Source organism: Dendrobium catenatum, unplaced genomic scaffold (assembly GCF_001605985.2).
Source record: "Dendrobium catenatum unplaced genomic scaffold, ASM160598v2 fragScaff_scaffold_970, whole genome shotgun sequence".
NCBI lineage: Eukaryota > Viridiplantae > Streptophyta > Magnoliopsida > Asparagales > Orchidaceae > Dendrobium > Dendrobium catenatum.
Window position 1 is genome coordinate 338,982 of NW_021319432.1, and position 17,677 is coordinate 356,658.

The window sequence follows — 17,677 nt, forward strand, 5'->3', positions numbered from 1 at the left end:
CCAGCATCTTAAATGGGATAATCTAACATATCTATGCTTCCTAATAATAATAGGAATACCAAGGTAATTTATAAAGTTCTCACCAAAAGAAATATTGAGGATATTATTAATATCAGAAAAATTAGGGATATCTTTGGAGAAAAAAAAATGGAACTCTTATCAACGTTAATCCTAAGACCAAAGGCATTCTTAAAGTCCAACAAAATGTTATGTAAATTGAGAGCATTATTTTTAGAAGCCTTACCAAAGATAAGAAGATCGCCAACATAAAGTAAATGAGAGAAGGAAGAATCTGCATGGCAAAATCCTTGGAATCTGTAAATACCTTTATCACTGTCAAGAAGATTATAAAAAGCATCCATAATAATACAAAAAAGATAAGGGGGTAAGGGAAATCCTTGCCTCAAACTAGATGAATAATTGAAGAAGCCATGAAGACCACCATTATAACATATAGAGAAAGGAACATCAAGAATGCAAGCTTTAATCATTCTATGAAGAAGAAAACTTTTAGAAAACCTTTTTAAATCATTCTATGAAGAAGAAAACTTTTAGATTCATTGTCAAATGCTTTAAGAATGTCAATTTTAGCACAAAAGAATTTATACTTTCACATAGCATTAAATTTAGAGAGAATATCAAAGGTAAGAACAATGTTATTAGATGCAATCATACCATTAATAAACTTAGACTGACTAACATGAGTAATATAAGACATAATCTGTTTGAGCCTTAAAGCTAGAATCTTAGAAATAAATTTATAGAAAGTATTACATAAAGAAATGAGTCTAAAGTATTTGATATTGGAAGCATGATGCCCTTTGGGAATATGGCCAACAATAGTCGCCTTAACTTTTCTAGGAAGAAAAGAAGTGTGGAAGAAATATTTTATGGGTTTGCAAACCTTATTCCCAATCAAAAGCCAACATTTTTTACAAAACTCAAAAGTAAAGCCGTCAAGTCTTGAGGTGGAGGAGTTAGGACTAAAAAAAAAACACTTTTAATATCCTCCTCAGAAATAGGGGCAATTAAACTGGGAATAAGATGGGTGGATAGAATAGCAAATAAGGATATTGTAATGGGAGATAAAGCCATAATGATTTGAATTAAACAATTTAGAAAGTGATTATTCAAATCTTAACTAATACCCATGGAAGAAGAGAAGGACCCTTCCTTAGTAGAAATAGTTTTAATGACATTAATATTATTCCTCACTTTAAATTTATTGTAAAGAAATTTAAGATCATCTTCCCCACTCAAGATCAGTGATCTTGGGAGAAAGAAGATCAGAAGAAGCCTAATTATTACTTTTTATAGTACCTTTAAGGTTAGAAAGTATAGTATATCAAATACTAATAGGGTCACTATAGAAGTTGCAAATCAAAGTAGAAATAAGAGCACTCAAAAGATCATTGAAATTGATCCAAAAAAATTTAACATGAATCTACGTTTATTATCTCTCTATTATTGAAGACAACAATAAGAGGAAAATGATCACATAAATAAGGGCCTTCAGTATTATAATAAGACAAAGGAAAATGCTCAAGCAATAAATCATTCACTAGCACCCTATCTAATTTAATATGAATTGGTTTATCCATCCACATATTGAACCATGTGTAGAAAAGACTAGTGGAAGCCAAATTATGAAGACCATTAGCAAAAATCATATTATTAAAAGTTCACGATTTATTAACCACCATAAAATGCCACTTGCTTTATCATGAGACAATCTATAACAATTAAAGTCACCTAATATAGCCCATGGTTTAGAAATATCAGCACCAATATCAATAAGCTTATACCAAAGGAAATCTCTATTGTAAGAAGAGTTTGCAAAAATGATCTTTTAAGTGAGATACCATGAATAAATTGACTATCCATGCAAATTGGGATAAAATTAATAGAGAAAGCATTCCACTTAATCCAGATACAACCAGGAGAGGAAAGATTAAAATTATTACAATTATTCTCATAAAGAAAAATTCTATGAAAAGCAAAAAACCAAGAATCACTAATAACATCATTAAAAACCTTTGCTTTCAAAATACAAAGTAAATTTAATTTATGAGAACTAACCAAGTTTTTACACATCAAAAATTTTTCAAGGCTAGTAAACCCTTGCACATTCCAAACAGCTAAGTTAGGATTAAACATTAAACTTTTTGTTTGTGTTTGGAGGCTTTCTTAACCCCTTTGGCATGAGTAGTGATGGTTCCTTGAACATTAGCAAAAGGAACCGATGCTACCACAACCACAAAACTTTCATCATCATTAAGAACATTAAATTTATTGGGAGGATTTAACTAGTTATAGTGTCCCATTACTAATGAAACACTAATGATAGGGGAGGATCCCTAGAAGGGAAGTTTAAATTTGAGATAATAGAAATAGAATCAGTAGAAGATGAAGCACAATCTTCAGCATTTGAAGAGTTGATCTTATCATAATTAGTTCCATCTTGATGATCAGAGATAGAAGAAACAAGTTGAACAATGGATGGAGGCTTAGAAAAGTTTAAAATATCAACATAATTCCCATCAACAAAAGTATTGATATGCTCAAAAAAATTTTCAACCTTAGAAACAATAGCATTTTCAAAACGATTCTCATTAGTTTTATTAACATCAGAAGGCTAGATCCCCAACAGACCCGTTGGGTTAACTATAGGTTTAGGATTGAAATGGCCAGGGAGTTTAGATTTGGATCTAAATCTAGACCCTTTAGGCCTTCTATTAATGTTTCTCTCATGATTAGAGATAGCGGTGGCATAAGTGATATTTGGGTTTGGATTAGAATTGTTATGGTAGAAGTTATAAGAGTGAGCAAATAAGCCACAATATTCACACACTTCGAGCTTCCAGTCATATTGAAACCAAAGATTACAAAGTTTACCATCCAGTAATACAGGTATTTCATCCGAAAGTTTGGATTTCCCATCCACCTGAACACATACACGATCAAAAGAAAGATGAGATCTCTCTGCAGTTAGCCGATCAACCGCTAGAGGTATTCCTATATAACTAGCTATCATATCCATCCCTTCAGGGTTCAAACAAGAAAGATCCCAATGTTTCTCACCATTCGCAAGCTGGTCGTAAGAGAAATTAACCACATTATCATTAGGAGGAAAAAAAGAAATAGAAAAATCTACCATAGAAGAAAGCATATGTCACGACCCGACCCGAGACGGATCCCGCCCGCACCGGGCCGCGACAGCCAAACAAGCAGACAGACCAGGATCTGGCTTTGGAATTTGCTTCGGAACTGATTCTTCCAAATATTTCAACTAAAAAACAGACCATCACAGAGCTACTATGAAACATCAAATGCAGCGGAACAAATCATCTATATTTTTCTTTTTCTCAAAACAATCATCTACAAATACAGTACATGGCTGACAGAAAGAACAAAGAAGAAAAGCCATGACTGTACAAAAATCAAAAAGTACAAAAATACCTATAACTGATCAGACTCTGAACTCTAGTCCAAGATCTCCTTCCCTTTCCCAGAACCTGAAAACCACGCAGAAAACAAGGGTGAGCTCAACAGCTCAGCAAAGCGACAAACCTCCAATCAAAACTTCCAGAATCCCAAAACCAAACACATCAGACCAAATCCAATCAGAATATTCATACAGATCAGAACAAACAGATCAAATTAGAACTTATACAGACATATATCAAATCAGAATCAGATTTGCTTACAGAACAGATACGAAAATCAGAAGTCATATAAAATCAGATATCAGATAGTATTGTAATTAATAGCTAAATTCCCTGATACTGACAGAATCTCTACGGATTCTGGCCCCTTATGCCTCCCTTTGTGCTCACGACACCAGAACAGATGTGCGTATAGCACCAGAACAGATGTGCTTATAGCACCATAACAGAATTCATCGGATCCGTAACAGAACAGATAGCAGATTTCAGATTGAGCTCATTTCAGATTTCCCAGACACTAACCGAATCTCTTAGGATCCGGGCCACTTATAACTCCCTTTATATAGCATATACAAATAGCATATCAATTCAGAAGAAATCCGGACGAATTCAGAAATCACACGAAAATCGGGTAGCACAACGGCTGTATACGAAATTTACACAATTTTCCTGAAAAATCACAGAATACCAAATTTGTACAAAATATAGATAACAACATTTCAAGACTTTAATTCTATTGCTCAGACAATTTTAGACTACACAGAAAAATACAGTCGACTGAAAACGCCGTCAAATCAAAACTACCCGGACAAAAATCTCCAGAAAATAATCAAAATGTGCACACTCGGCACGTCAACAACATACGGAAAATTACGCGGTAAAAACTGAACCAGACGGAAAATACGGACGAAAATCCCTTACAAAAATCAATTCCGGACAGATAATACCGCCAAACACGACGGTTCTGAAAATTAAGAAAGGCGGATTGTGCCTTACCTTGCGTACACCAATTCCTGGAACTGTCTCAACGGACGAAAACGGCCCGGCGTCGCCCAAAAATCAACTTTTCCACTTTTTCCTTCATTTTTCTCTCTCCTGGGCTTTTTCTCTCTCTTCAAAATATCTCATTTCTATATATATCCAGACTGATTGTCCAAGACGATCGCAACTTCGTCCCGGGACGAAGTGGCTCTGAACAAATTTCGTCCAGACGAATTTCATGAACGTCCCCGGCGACTGGTCCTCTGGAAAATTTTCGTCCAGACGATACAAATTTCGTCCAGACGATCCATGCAGCCAGAACTGTTTTCCTGCCTGTACCGATCGTCCCGGACGATCCAACTTCGTCCGGACGAACCTGGAGCAAAACTGATGTTACAGCATAGCCTTCCATTTGAGGGAATTCACAAGATCTTCAACATTAGGGTTATTAGACTTTGGCAAATGAGGTCCCGAGAGCAAAGGGAAAAAACCTAAGATGGAGAGGGGGTCCACTGCATCCATCAAAGGAAGTTAAGGCCTCCGGTAGGGCTGGATGAAGAAGAGAAGAGGGTGGATATACAACGTGATGGCTTAGTTTTTCGAAGGCTCCAGAAAAACCAAGGGCAAAATAATGCACCATAGAAATCCATTACGGATTAGAAATTGTTTAAAACACATTAAATGTTATAAGCTATGTGTGCTAATTTATAAATTAGTGTTAAATTAACATAGCATGTAACATAGCTCACTTTGGTCTGTTGGTTGCGAGCTTAGGCTACCAACTAAAAGTCTTGGGTTCGAGTCTTGTGTATGCAATATGTGTGTGAGTCTATCGTAATTGGCCTAAATGTCCCAAAAATAAACATAGCATGTAAAGGCAATTCATTGAAGATTAAGTAAGGCTTTAAATGAGAAAACGTAATTAATCTCTATCCATTAGCATGCTTCCATTTAAGTGATAAAACTGCAAAACGCATGGAATTTATTTCATTAAAAGCATTGATTAGCTCCATCTATAGAAGAGGTTTAATTAAAGTTAAAGTTATAGCTTTAATTAAAGATGCTTTAACGGCTTTAATTAACCGTCGGTTATTCCAAAGAAACGGATTTGCAAAGAGAAGGAACCGTTGCATTTAAAGAGCAGTACTGTTTCTTCTATTCAAAGAAAACTTTTTTTTTTTTCAGACAAGAGGTATTACTGTATAAAAAAAGCTCAGTTAATTTAAATAGATTCTAAGTGACAGTTTGGGATATTTTTATTAATTTTTAACATGAAATAAAATATTTTTTGCTTTAAAAATAGGCTATGTTTTTATTTTTAAAATATTGAATAACTTAGTTTATGTGATGATGGTTGGAGCTTTCAAGAAATGTGGTAGCGACAACTAGTGCTGCAGTCAGGGGTAGTTGGAGTGGGTATTAAGATGGTCCGACAGTGTCAATTGTGGTGGCCATTGTGATAGCTAATGGAGGTGATTGGTGCTGTGATGACAACGAATGGCAATACTGACTGCGATATATGGTGATGGGGTTGTGATCCCTAGTGGCGGTGGTTGTCGCTTGTGGCAGTTATTTTTTGTAACACTCGCTACAAGAAAAACAAGGATTTCTATTGGATTGGGAGCAAATGAAATTTCATATCACAAAACCTTTGGATATTTCACTGGAAACTATTTAGCTGTTTCTAGCAGAATTTTAGCCAAAAATTTATCAATGAAAAATTCCATCGAAAATTTTGTTGAAGAAGGCTTCATTTTGTCCCTTACATCTCACTACTATTTCACGTGAAACAGACCTCAACCTCCAATATTATCACCCTCTCGGCCTCGTCTAGTGTAGGTGCTCGTTCGAAACGATTTCTCGACTGATTTTCTTTATTTGTTTAGGATCTAAGGATAAACTATCAGCTCTTTTTAATATTTTTAGATTTTTTTTTCTTTAGATTTGAGTTTCTTATTTTATGATATATTTTCTATAAGACTATACTAGTGATTTCTAAGCTATGGGCTTAAAGATAATTGGAGAAAATAATATAAGTATTTATTGATCTAAACTTAGCTTACATAGTTAAATTTGTCAAATTACCTTGAATGGCCAATTAATAGGATAAAAAAATGGTTAATTAAAACTATTGTCTTGTCAAATGATTTATGTATTGAACAATTTTATTAAATTTTGTAGGATTGGTCCTAAATTGGCAAATAAGTTGATTTGTATTTAATTTTACCTTATATTCAGCCACTTGATTTTTATGCTTATGCTTGTCAGATTAGATTTCACATAGATATTTGAAATCAAAGGTCATGGATATAATAGACTTCCCATGGAAAGAAAGTGTAATGTCTATTGAAGCAGTATATAGTTTTACCTATTTTGACCCATGCTAGTAGGGCAAATATAATGAAATTTATGCAAGTAAATCTTTTGCATATTTCTATGAATATTTTGTATACATGTGAGTGTTTGAAACTATTCTTAATTGGATCCCAAGGGTCTGTGTGCATGAATCAAAAATCAAATTTTTTTTTTGTTGGGAGCATTGTGGCGCTAGGTTGGGCGCGCTGCAGCACCGAGCTCTCGAGTTTGGGCCATTTAATTTGATCTGGGTCGGTGCAACAATGTCGTTGTTTAGAGTGTCGTAGCACTAAGTCAAATTTTTATAAAAATATCAATTTCTACTTATTTTCATTTTATCAAATTCATTTCTACCCATAAGTAGACTGCTAGAGAGATAAAGGAAGAGATTATTAGAGAGAGGAAGTTTATTTTAGGATACTCTAGTCCATTTTTTACTATCTATCTAGTTCAGAAGTAGTCTGAATCGACATAGGTTCTATTTTACAGATATCAGTTTCAAAAATATGGAATTTTTGGATTTTTTAATTATAATTTTGTAGATTAAAAATGAGGATAACTTTAAACCTATTGAATTTTTATTGGGTAACTTTTTATATATAGTAGATATGATCATTCTAAACATTTATATGTTTTTGGGAGTGGCATGATCCATAAATACGTAGAATGTCTAAGATAAATTAAGAGTGATTCATCCAAAAACCCATATTGATTCCTTTGATCATAGAGCTTTTATCAAGCATTTAAGAGTCTTAATGATATTAGAATCAAGCGATCTTGGGCTTGTTAGATTCGTCTTGTCGAACCAATTGATTTGACTATAAGCATGCCATATTCAGAGATCATTTGATTATTCAATTAATGTTTTGAAGCTTTCAAATATGTTTTGACCCCTTTATTTGGACCAATTTGGGCTTGGACTGGACCGATTTTGGTGTCGTTGGGTTTGCCTATTCGAGACATTCAGTTTGGCATTTCAGATGATCCCGAATTTAATTTTGAAAATTTACAACTTGAAAATGCCTCAAGATTCATGCTGAATCAAAACTATTTTTGACGACATATCAAAACTAATGAACATTCCGAAACAACTTCAAAATTTTTCAAACTTATTTAATATTTTCATAATTAATATTAAAATTATAATAATTACAAAAAATATCAAATAAATTTGATAATTTAGAAAGTTTCAAACCTTTCAATATAATTTTTCAAATGTTAAAATCATGCTTCCCAATTATTCCTTATATATAATTATTTATTTATTTATTTATATTTAAAAGAGGGATACAATGTATTGAGACCGTATATTGTTTGGGCCCGTGATGACGAATATAACGTAACAGAAATTGAAATGTTAACTATCGTACTAATAATTGTAGAATTGAGGGATTCGTATTAAAGGTTTCATGAGGATTTTTTTTTTCTCTAATTCTCACTCTATTCTTTATTAGAGATGTTAGTAAATGATCTCATCTAACGATTCGGTTCAAACCCAACCTAAAAAATATGAATCCGGATTAGCCGGTCTAATAAACGGGTCGAGGTGGGTTAGAGTTCGAAATTCCAACTCATTTAATTGATGATCAATTAAATTCATGTTGACGTCCAAACTTGAATTTCATATGTTTATTTTTTTTTTTTCTTGAAATGCTTTTACTCGTTATGCTCTTCTTATTTTTGATCAATTAATCTAAATTCGTTAAATGACCTATTATAATTTTATATTCTTTTAATCAAAATGGATTAATGAGTCGGGTTCCGATCATCTGAGTGTCGGAATTCCAACTTGTTTAATTGGCAGGTCATGCTCAAGTTGATTTGATAAACCCGTCTTTTAACTTGTACTAACTCATTTAATTATTTTTCCCTAAGTTCTTTTGTTTCTGAGTAAGTTATTATTATTTTTTATCAATTAATTTAATATCTATAGTTAATATGTTTAAAAAAAAAATTTAATCAAAATGGGTTATCGAGTCAGGTTTAAATCATCCGGGTTATCAGTATGTCCAGTCAACTCCACCTTTCTGACCCATTTATTAAACGGGGATAGATTCAAATCAACTACATTCATATCGGATCAATTTCAAGTTGAACAAAAATCCGATCCGTCAATCCGTTTTAATACCTCTAACGCCTTTTTTTCTCTTTGGAAATACCCCCTGAATAATTTTATATCCTTCACATGTATTCAGACACTAACTTATCATTGAATAGGTGTCTGAACCCATTGGGACTTAGGGTGGTTGGTGGGCAAGCACAGTTGGGAAACCCCTATCCCGGGTCCGAATCCCCTCTACTACAGCCTCGCCTATTCAATGGGACAAAGCAAGTGTCGGCCCGATGCCGGTGGGTGGCCTTGCTAAATTTCGCCGAAGAATTTATTATGCTGTCAAGCGCTCTCTTTAGAGTTACAGCGGATAGATACCTCCATTCAAATTAAAAAAGAAAAGTGTCTGGTATAAATCAACGTTAGGCCTGATTAAATGCTGGACAGGGTACTTAAACAATTAATTAGAAGTAACATGTTCCGATGATTATGCCGCATTTCATCCAAGCTGACATGATCATTGAATCTGGAAGGCGATCACAATAAATTCATTGGCGAAGAATATTGAACCGTCCATATGTCGGGTATGGCTTCATGCTTGGTGATAGGGACATTGACAAACTAGTCTCTTTGAACAAGATAAGACTCTTGCCAGTTAAGATAAACTTTTGTGTTTCAGAAGAAGAAAATGATTCAGGACTTTGCCGTCCATGGAGTTTCCAACCCACACATTACACGACATTGCCATCTCACCCAATCTCACAAGAAATTATTTCATACGGAGTTCGGACGGGAAGAACCATCCAGATTTTGAGTATGCATACTTGATACGTCATCAAAAAAAAATCCTGATCGGACATGATTCTCTAGGAAAAATTCAAGTTGGAAACTTCAAATATTAAATTTGAGATCATTTGGACGCTGATTTCAGCAAACTTATTGTCAGACTGAGCATCTCGGAAATACGAACCCAACGACATCAAATTCAACTCAATCCGAGCCCAAATGGGTCCAAATCGAAGACCCGAAGAACATTCGGAAGCTTCAATTCATAATTTGGATTACCAAACAGTTTTCAAATATGAGATGCTTATAGTCGAATTGAGCGGCTGGATGAGACGAATCCAACGAACCCAAAATCATCAAATTCCAATACATTAAGACCTTCAAATGTCTGACGAACGGTTCATGATCAAGGGATTCAATATCGGCCGTCCATCCAATCCACTCCACATTTGCCCTTGAATCTCCCCCTATTTATGGGTCATGCCACTCTCAGAAAATTATAAATAGCCCCTCATTTCTCTTAAAAGGGGACCCAAACAGTAAGAAGAAGAAGAAGAAGAAGAAGAAGAAGAAGAAGGATAAGAGAAGAGAAGAATAATAGGAGGGAAGAAACTCCTCCTCGACCACCGCCGGAATTCTGCCCGACTTCCACAGGACGCAGAAATTCTGCCCGACTTCCAAGTGACGCCAGAATTCTACCCAACTTCCAAGTGATGTCGAAGTTCCGCCCGACTTTTTAGTGACGCTTGAACTCTGCTAGATCTCCAAGTGACGTTGGAATTCTATCTAATCTCCAAGTGACTCTAGAATTCAGCTCGAATACACAACTTGTTTGTAACTGAATTTTAGTCCAAAAGTAAATCATTATAATCTGATCATCCTAAATTTTAAGGACGGATCAGCCTCTTGTACCTCAAGCAAACATTAGTGGAATCTTTTCAACTAGGCATGGCCCCGTAGTTTTTTTCCTTTTCAGGATTTTCCACGTAAAAATCCTGGTGTTCTTTCATCTTTTATTTGTGTTCTGGATATCCATACAACGCTGAGACGAAAACTTTCTAACTCTATCGTCGTATATATTCTAGTCCGCAACAATACTATGTATAAATAATGTGTATCAAATTTGTACGCAGTATGTACACTCATAGTCCGGACGGTTCTTCCCATCCGGACTAAATAATTTCCCCAATCTCACAGCCTTCTCCCTGATCTTAGTGTCGTTGAATGTTATGTATGCAAGCCTTCATCTTTTAAATTGATCCTTTCCAGATCTCCATGATCAGAAAACTGAGATCTGAGCTCAAATATTGATTTCCAAACTTAGATCCCAATCTGCAAGCAAAGAGGGTCATGCTGCAAAGGTATTTGATGACAAATGTCATTTAAGGACATAGTTGTTGAGAAGGTGAAACAAATGAGGAATCAAACAATACTAAACAAAAACTGATTAAGTTTTGAAAGGTTGCAACATTAGCCCGAGATTGATTGGGCTCATAATTTAATGTGAGCAGAGCTTGAACTTAATTTTTGAACTTGCCAAAGACGAGGAGCCCCCACAATTTTGCTCTTTTTTCAAGATCTATAGTGCATTACATGAGTTTTTTGTTCGATATGTATGGCAGAAGCTTTGCAATGCATTTAAACTCTTAAGAAATGGCAAGCGTATGCTCTGTTAGGACACGTTCCACGTCAACAACCTTAAGTGGTTTTTGCAAACATTAGATTAGTTTAATGATATATGATGTAGATGTATATAGGCTATGTATTTGTATTCCAAGACAATTCATCAATATAATTTCCTTTTCTTATCTCGGTTTCTGTTTCCTTCATCTCCTTCACCAGTTCTCTGTTATGGTATCAGAGCAGGCTATTGGCGGATCAAGAATCGGCCGCCTCCCTCCCTTCCTCCTTGTCCACCCTCTCTGATTCCCTTTCTGGTTTCATTGTTCTTGCACCTCTTAAATTCTTGATTTCTAATCTCCTCCCTCCCTTCCTCCTCGTCCACCCTCTCTGGTTCCCTTTCTGGTTTCATTGTTCTTGCACCTCTTAAATTCCTTATTTCTAATATCAAGAACTTGGTTCCAACCCATCAGACACCCGACAACTATGCGATCTGGCGGCTACAACTTCTTCAACACTTTTCAGCAAATGGATTCATCGGGCATCTTACCCGCGACACTTCTTTTCCGTCCACCACCTCTAGCTCCCATTATAACCTCTAGGGACTAATTGATCACAATCTGATCTCGACATTATTCTCCACAATCTCCCCCTCAATTCTTTCCTATGTTTTCTATGGATAATTCTTGAATGTAGGTTGCAACCCACAAATCACTCTCAAGTTATTAAGCTCGAGAACGAACTTCATTATATTCAAACGCGAAACTCCTCCATGCAATAATATCTCACTCAAAATAAAACTCTTGTAGATAATATTGTCGCCTCAAGGTTCAAAATCAACACCGAAGATATCATCCTCTATATGTTGAATGGCTTACCTTCAACCTACAATTCCTTCAAAATGGCTATTCACACCTCTCTCAATCCTATCGATCTCAACACCCTCTACTCACTTATATGCAGTGAAGAAGTTAACATACAGCAAGAACAGTAAAAAAAATCTTTCCCCTTCTCGGACACTACTGCTCTCTATGCAAATCATACAAATGTCGTTCGTAGGAAAGGTTAGCCTCGATATTCAAAGAATCGAAATTCCTCCGTACGTCCGTCTTCCACCTTTCCCTCACATTAGCTGTCTCCAAATTCTCGGTCCAATCGTCCAACATGTCAAATTTGTGGGAAAACCGGTCACTTAGCGCTCAATTGTTGGCATCATTGCAACTTCAAGTATGCACCCACCAGATCTCGTCTCCTCATGCTCTTCTCTCATAGCAATCTACCGCCCCTCCAACCGATTAAGTTCTTGATTCTAGAGCATCTACTCATCTTACACCGGGCATCAACAATCCACTTCATATAAAGGGGCCGATATGATCCTCATTGTCAATAGCATTTCCCTTCAAATACATCACTCCGAACTGGGTCTGCACTACAGGAAAATAAGGGTTTATATGCATTAATTCCGGAGATCAAATAATTAGCGGTTAAACCGGTTGTCTGACCGTCGGTATTAACCCGCATTGGTTAATAATACACATCCGAAAAAATCGATGGTATAATAACCCCCGGGTAGGCCGCCGATTATCCATTTTCCCGGTGCCTTTACCGGCGACCAAGCCACCAGTGTTAAGTAATTTTTTTTTCGGAGATCGAAACCACTAAGAACCTTTAAAAATTGACCTAATATTGGTCAAACCGAGCCTTCATCCTCATTTGTTCACATATCCTTTTCTCCAGACGCTCGCGCTTGTGATTGCCTCCGACTACCTCCGCGGGAATATGGCAGAAGATCTCGCCTTCACTCTGGCCACCGCATACCCACACTCTGCTGCCGAAACCCGTCGATCGAGCACTCCGAAAATGCCCCGAACCGAAGGTTTGAATTTATTTTTTCTTTTACTAATATTTTTTAATGTTAATGTCTCATACATTAAAACTGGAGGAGAGAGTTATGGAGCAAAATTTGGATTCAAGCCGGGTAGGTCTACTATGAAAGCCATGTATTTATTGAGAGGTTTGATGGAGAAGTATAGAGAGAAAAAAGAAGATCTTCTTATGATATTTATTTATTTAGAGGATTTTGGAGGTTTACATCAACAACATTCCCATCAAAAATAAAGATCCACTCAGTCACCTTGTTAAATCATTTTTCATAAGTCTAATATGAAGGTTAACCTTTCATGTTTGTGTTTGTTGTATGCTTTGAAATTTTCATGGGTTGATCTCTTGATTAAACAAAATCTAGTTTACACCTTATTTAACACTATAAGTCTTCGATATTGGACTCTTTTTTTAACCGCCAAAATTTTAATATAGCCACCGGTAAATACCGGCGATTTACCGGCAATCGGCGGCTAGAGCGCCAGTAAAATCAGCGTTTAAGATGGTCAGTAAGCCGCTGATAATTAACCGGAGGTCAACGACATTATGACAGCTGGAAATTACCGACGTGTATGAATGAGGGCTCTATTTATAGTTTTTCTGGATGGCATAGCTTGTAAATAGGCGTGAGATCGAGGGCGAATAGAGAGTGGTCGAATGGACGGCCGATATTGAATTCTTCGATCGTGTACCGTTCGTTGGACATCTGAAGGATTTAATGATGTCGGAATTCGGTGATCTTGGGTTCATTGGATTCGTCTCGCCGAGCCGTTCGATTCGAGTATAAGCTCGTTAAAATCGGAGTCTGTTTAGTAACTCAAATTGTGATTCGAACCTTCCAACAGTGCTTCTAGTCTTCGATTCAGACTCATTTGGACTCAGATTGAGTTGAATTTGGTGACGTTGGGTTCGTATTTCCAAGATGCTCAGTTTGACTATAAGCTCGTTGAAATTGGAGTTCGGGTACTTCCGGATTTAATTTTTGAAGTTTCCGGGTTGGGCTTTGCATCGAGATTCGTGCCCAATCAAGATATTTACATGATAACGTATCAATTGTTATGTTTAATAATTTTTTATCACACCATACTCATGATTATGTAGGCTAAATGCTAGTGGTGATGATGATGATCAAAGCAAAATTAAGGATCCTTGCCAAGAAATTTTGTGTTGTTGTGTGTGGACATTCAGGTTTCCTATTAAAAAAAAAATGGACTTTTGTGACGATTATAACCACCACTAATGTCCATAATTGTGTCGGTTTTACTGGAAATAAGTTCTTATGGGAATTATTTGTGGCGGTTATAACCAACACAATTCTAAAGATTTGCATCATTTATAACCGCTACAAAATCAAGCACTTCACAAAATCTAACCTGCCGGTCGTCAAACCGCTGTGAAATGCCACTGCAGTGCATTGCAATTACAGGAGGGATGAAGCGGTTTTAAAATTGCTGCAAAGAAAATTATGACAGTTATAACTGCTGCGATACGTAAAAAATTATGCTGCAATAGCCCTCTTTTTTGATAGTGGGAATTGACCAAGAAAATAAAAATCTCACTTAATTTTGATTCACTTCTCCCCCCTTTTAAATCTTGCATTTTCTATAAACATCAACAATATGAAATTGCTTTTATCTTCATCTTTATTATATTCTGGCAAATCAAGCATCGAGGAGTTCCTTGCAGTTTGTTACTAGAGTACATGTAAACACATCGCTTATTCAGTAAGGGATAGAATCCAAAAATCAAAATCCATTTAGCAAACCATGAAAGCTTTGCTTGATCTCTTGTATAGAGATTCAATAGATAATTATCTCTTGGACTTTGCTCTTTTGTCCCTATTTATTCAATCTTCTCTCTTTTTTTCCATTACTCATATTTATAATTTAGTCTAGAAGCCTATGATACACAGACACAGACACAACGATACGGATACGACACGACATGAACACGTGACACGTCAATTATTGAAAATATAGGACACAAAAATCAAAATCCATTTAGCAAACCATGAAAGCTTTGCTTGATCTCTTGTCCAGAGATTGAATAGATAATTATCTCTTGCACTTTGCTCATTTGTCCCTATTTATTCAATTTTTTCTCTCTTTTTTTCCATTACTCATATTTATAATTTAGTCTAGAAGCCTATGATGCACAAACACGAACACGGCGACACGGATACGGACACGTCAATTATTGAAAATATAGGACACAGACACGGGTTAGACACGGTGTTATAGTTTTTATATTTTAAAAATAGTGTATAAAATTAAATAAGTATAATTTTAAAAATAATTTGAAAATAATATGTCATTTAACTAGAATTTGTGTTTAAAATGATTAATATTAGGATGTCGAGAGTCAGGCGTCAATACCGTTTATCAGTCGCCGAAAGAGGAGATGAAAATACCTTCATTGCCAAAAAGAAATGAAAAAGAGAATATTCGATGATTGTGTATTATGAGCGGACGTTGATTTGTTGGTGTGGATAGGAAATAAGAAATTTAGTTTAAATCCTGCCAATTACTAGAAATTATATTTAAAAAAATTCATAAAATATTTAAGATAAACGTGTCGAACACGCTTGTCCAATTTGTATTTAATATTTTTTAATCTGACACATTTTCGACGTGTCCGACAAGTGTCGGAGGAGTGTCAGACGAGTGTTGTGTCGGATACGATGTCAGACACTATACGCCTCTTTGAGGAGAAGTGCCGATGCATCATAGCTACAAGCTCAGTAATATATTATTATTATCCTCTCTCTCTCTCTGCACAGTATTCAAGAGCGTAATCTCTCTCCACTGTATTCATTAAACTTATAAAGAGCATACTTAATATTTAGTGAAATTTTTTTGGGGAAATATTTAGTAAAATTCAAAAAAAAAAAATCATGATATTCCCAAAGAACTTTGGCATCTCTCTCTTTTTATTTTTTATTTTTTATAATTGAAAATAGCAAAAAAATGTTCAAAATCTATCTCAAATGAAGTCTTAGACTTCGTTTGGGACGGCTTTTTTATTGCTTTCTAAAACGGAGTTTTAGTACAAAAATAAAAAAATTTGTACTAAAACTCCGTTTTAGAAACGACGTTTTAGAAAACGAAGCCTTAGGTTTCATTTGGGACAACTTTCTTGCTGCTTTCTGAAGCAACTTTTTCATACAATTTTTTTTTTAAAAATCATGATATTCCCAAAGAACTTTGGCATCTCTCTCTTTTTATTTTTTATTTTTTATAATTGAAAATAGCAAAAAAATGTTCAAAATCTATCTCAAATGAAGTCTTAGACTTCGTTTGGGACGGCTTTTTTATTGCTTTCTAAAACGGAGTTTTAGTACAAAAATAAAAAAATTTGTACTAAAACTCCGTTTTAGAAACGAATCTATCTCAAATGAAGCCTTAGGTTTCATTTGGGACAACTTTCTTGCTGCTTTTTGAAGCAACTTTTTCATACAATTTTTTTTTTTAATTATAATTTTTTAATTCAAAAGCTACTTTACAAAGCAGCAAGAAAATTATCCCAAACAAAATCTTAAAGTAAGGAAATTAAGACCTCATTTGGGACAACTTTCTTACTACTTTATAAAACAACTTCTTAGTAAAAATTTTATTAAATTAAATATTTTTGTACTAAAAAATAGTTTCATAAACCAGTAAGAAAGTCATCTCAAATGAAGCTTAAGTTAATCATTAATTCAGAGATTATAAAAGTTTCATGTCTTATCTTAACTTCTTCTTCAATCCGAACAAAATGAGGGTCAATTTATGCTACTGTTATGTAATCAATCATTTATTAATGATGAACATGAAAAATCATGCACCACAGGCTCTTTAATTAACCGACAGTTCATTTATACTGATAAATGATGGAACCACGCCTTATTAATGAAATCAGTAAAGTACTTTAATCATATATTCAAATATTAAATAAATTTGAAGAAGCGATCGAGTTTAATCAGATGGCTATCTCTTATCTGCTTAGTTCTGTTGATTTACCATGTAATTCCCAACGGTACCTTTCTTTGCTGAGGAAATTGACTCTAGAGCTAAGGATGGGAGGTTAATGGCACTTTAGTGCTATTGATATAGGAAAAAGACTTTGGATTTTGAAAGGTGAGAAGAATCTCCTAAATCTGATTGCAGAAATTTTTTAAGTCTTTCCTATTTCAATTATGTGGAGCAGTGGCGAAGTCAGAAATTTTTAAAGGGGAGCCTAACTTTAATCTTGCTCTAGCTGATTTTTATATTCAGATTCAATTAATCACTTTACTGTTTATATGTATTATGAAAAAGTAATATATTCTATGAAGATATGTTTGTAAATTCCATTTGAGTTTTTTATTTATTTATTTAAAACAGCTCGTCAAAAGTGTCGGACACGGTCTTTTTGAAACTTGATTTTATCGGGCAGGAATCTCGATGGAAAATTAAGTTGGAAACTTTAAAAATTAAATCAGAGACCATCTGAATTACGATTTCAACACATTTATAGTCGAAATGAACGTCTCAAAAATACAAACCACCCAATTTGACTCAATCCGAGCCCAAATGAGTCC